At 39.3% G+C, this 3,819-nt stretch overlaps 1 long non-coding RNA gene across 1 annotated transcript; it reads right to left on the reverse strand.

Annotated features, from left to right (window-relative positions):
- Positions 1–2,560: 2,560 nt before the first annotated feature.
- Positions 2,561–3,346, reverse strand: LOC126869837 (uncharacterized). The gene is made up of 3 exons (XR_007691022.1): positions 3,204–3,346; positions 2,771–3,094; positions 2,561–2,673 (listed from the first exon to the last, which is right to left on the reverse strand). It is a non-coding gene; the product is annotated as an uncharacterized LOC126869837 (long non-coding RNA).
- Positions 3,347–3,819: the final 473 nt, after the last annotated feature.

Consider the following 3,819-nt stretch of genomic DNA (forward strand, 5'->3'; position numbering starts at 1 on the left):
TGGGGAGAAGATTTTTAAAGGATTGGTAAATAGGTAACGAGAACTCACTGTTGCAATTCGTCAAATATATTTGAAATAATTAGATAAATATAAATAAATATTGTCGCGAGACGCACGTACAAACGTATTCGCTAGACAGTGTAATAACAACTCGCAGATAACTCGTAGATACTGATAGATACTGGGTGTATACTGGACTCTTTTCGGTTGCGTCCGTTTATTTATACTGGTCGGGGGAAAGTCGGAAAATTCAAATTTGTCTTTGTTCGACGGTTGCACGTGGCGGCGACATTGTTTGTCCGGAGTTTATTTATTATTACATTACTCCAAAACAAAACAACAACATGATTTAAATTATCCTCTACTCATGTGCCGCTACAGATTCATTGGGAAAATAAAGAGAGAGAGAGGATTGAACGTTAGTTTGGAGAATTGAAGCGATGCTGAAAATTTCCGATGTTGCGGAGGTGTGTTTGTTAATTTGTCTAACAACAAATAGAAATAATCACGAAACTTAATAAATACGAAGAAGCGTGAGTTTATATTTAATACATCAACATTGATAGTTTTTAATTAATATTTAGAACATTATATTATACTGAGAACCTGAAAGAGTTAAAGTCAAACACATATTCCAATTAAGTCTTCAAGATCTAAGGAAGGCGATCAATTTTCAAACGTCAATTCTGTGCGTTCCCATTCTCACCGAGCAGCCAGCGCGAGAAGCCTATCTGCTTGGCGATTCAATAAGCTCGTGGACTCGTGTAGCACCTATGCAAAGTCTGTTGGAAGTTGGCCGTCAGCTCGGCGAGAAGCAGCCTCGTTAGCGTCATTTTAGATCGGATCGTGGCTGGCTAAGGTGGATCGAAGAATAGAGAAAAGGAAAGGTAGAGGGGGAAACGGGTGATTTGTGGCTTTTCCCAGTACCACGCGACGTTCGCCCGGACAATTTGTATTTCCGATTTCTATGGCGAACGCTTCAGGGCTGCCAGGTGCTGGAAAGGTGGCTGTTAGATGGTTCGCGTCGCTCGTCTCATTGTGTCGGCGACTTTTGAGACATGTGGAGTTACGTTGCGTGTCATGAGAGCCACGAGTAGAACGGATAGACCAACCAGAAGAAATGTTTAACGAAGGAGCAGACTTTCGAGGATCGATAAGGATGTCTTCGGCTCGTAAATTGGAGAATAACGTGGATAGTAACGCACAGCCTCTGGCCATGAAATTATAGGACCATTCGAAATTGAGGCGCGAACAGACTTTGTATATAATAGTGAAGATAATTAGCCTTGATTTCAGCTCATACTCTTTACGTACTGTATTTTATTACGTACTTTATGTACTTATTATTTTGTCTCAAACATTTTGAATTCTTTGTTTTTAATCGAATAATATGGTGTTATGGAACGAGTGCAAAAATGACTTAAGCAGGCTGCACACATTTCTATCAAATCAAGTAAATTGTCTAACAATAACGTCTATCTATTTAGAAATAAATTAGACAATCAAACAATTTTCTATCTATAACACAGTGATGCAGTTAGGAAATTGTAGATTTAACGATTAAGCGTCGTAAAAGAGAAAGTGGAAACTAGAATTAATCTTCTCTCGTTATCTTTTCATTTCAAAGTTTCGATGAACTATAGAGAACATCTGAAGTTGAAAGGTTTATCAAAAATCTACCCCTACAACATGTCAAGCAGAGAAAAACAATTCTAACTAATAAATGCCCAAACACGAGGTAAAGGACATAAATAGAAGAAAATGAAAAGTTCTTGAAAAAGAAGCACCCCATGAACTTAATACTGAGAGATACACGTGCACTTCTAGAACGTATCGTCCTATTGTGACGGTCGTGTAGGGTGGTCGCTAGGACAAATCTGTTCCTTTTGTCGACGACCGGTGACGCTCATTGTGCATCGCGGTAACGTCGACAGCGAGCACGGCAACAGCGGCAACAACAGAACGACAATGCCAATGTACAAACGATCGAGTGGGCGGTAGTCGTGTTTTCGGATGTCCCGTCCCTTTCATTGTCGCCGCAAGAGCGCAGTATCACCCTGATTCCTTCTCCGTCGGTGAAGTCTGCGCCCTGCTGTTAGGACACGCGCGTCCAGCCATTCATCTTCTCGTCTTTCGTGTTTTCCTATTTTCTTCTATACAGAGAAATCGCTGGTACGTTTCTTTTTCAGGGTTGAATAGAACAAATACCGATTTTGTGTCACATACGTTTTGGAAATTTGCGTTCTACTATTGGGCTGGCAACTAAGTGATTGCGGATTTTGTCATTAGGCGGTATTGACAAAATCCAACATATATCTGGAATCTTCTCACAAGTGTAAACTTCTTAAAATTTCCATGAATTTTGGGAAATTGCTCTATGAGAACAAGCTTCAGTAATTTAATGTATCTAAAATTCTGAGAATTAATTAGAAACCAACGTGTTTAGGTATGTTCCAGAATATTCGTAAAGTGACAAATCAATTTGGTGTGCGATGATTTGAATATGCACGAGTATATGTATGAGACCACCGCAATACATGTAAAACCTCCTACTTACAGTTACAGACAAAACGCGATCACAGTAGCTTCCTTAATCTATAGAAACGCTTCCGGTTGTCCAGAAAAATTTCACGATTGCTATGTAGTCTACCAATGCATCAGTAAATTTGCAAACTGAAAAAAATAGAGTCTTAAAATCAGTAAAAGAAAAAAAGAAAAAATGATCCATATTAATACTTAAGACGACAACCCTTAGAGTGGCAACCCTTACGTTTCGCTGAACCGCAGTTTGTAATAAAATATTTCTTGTGGATTCTCAGAAAAGCATCTCCCACGTATCCTCCGCAGTAAAGTCAACCCCTCGAACGTAGATTACCCAGCAGTTACGGTTTCCCAGACGTCGTCGTTTTGCCAGGCATCATCCGCGAGACCGTTGCCTTTTTTCCAGGGTGCGTACACAAAACGTGGGACGTAAAGCCGGCTTCCACCGAAATGGAACATAGGTATCAGCGATGATCCCCGTGTGAGGCGCCAGCTGGCTCATATTGAAACCAACCCCCTAACGTGCTCGGCCAATGCCCTCCCCACCATCCTTCTACAAAGAACCTAAATCATTTTCAGCCCCTCTACCGGTGTTTCCTGCGTGTACTAACAACCCCTGGTTTCCTCAGGGGCCACACCCTGGCTAGCCAGGCTCCACCTACCGAAAGGTCTAGCGTTTATAGAGTCCTCCTTCGCCAGTCAATGGAATCGTCTCTCCCTTTTTTTCTTTTTTTTTTTTATTTATAGTTCTTTCTTCATTTGCGGCTCTTTGACTTCTTTATACAAAAATGTCGGCAACTGCGTTGTATATCTGAGAGAATAGGGAATGAGAGCTGGAGATTTTTTATTTTGTAGCTTATAAAATTTGTTTGGACTAATTGATTCTTCGAATTTCAGATGTAATGAATTATTAACATTTTTAGCCGTAATATTGGTTTTTTTTTGGCAATTGAGAGAAAATAATGGAAAAGTTAATTTTGTTATCAAAGTTTAATAGTTTTTGGAATTTTATACAGTGGATCACTGAAGCTTTTACTCATGATTTTGTATCTTTGGGAATGGAGAACGAGAGTGTTACAGCAAAGATACTTATTTCATTATTAACATTGGTCTGAAAGTTAATTTGAGGTAACTAACAGTTAGAATTTTAGATACATTGAATCACTGAAATTTCTATTCATAACGTTTTTAAATATAAGAATTTGATTGATGAATAACGTCGTATAAAAGGAAGAGAGTGTGTCATGCTCGATAAGGCACTTTTCATTCCGTTATTAA

Source organism: Bombus huntii, chromosome 9 (genome assembly GCF_024542735.1).
Source record: "Bombus huntii isolate Logan2020A chromosome 9, iyBomHunt1.1, whole genome shotgun sequence".
Taxonomy (NCBI): domain Eukaryota; kingdom Metazoa; phylum Arthropoda; class Insecta; order Hymenoptera; family Apidae; genus Bombus; species Bombus huntii.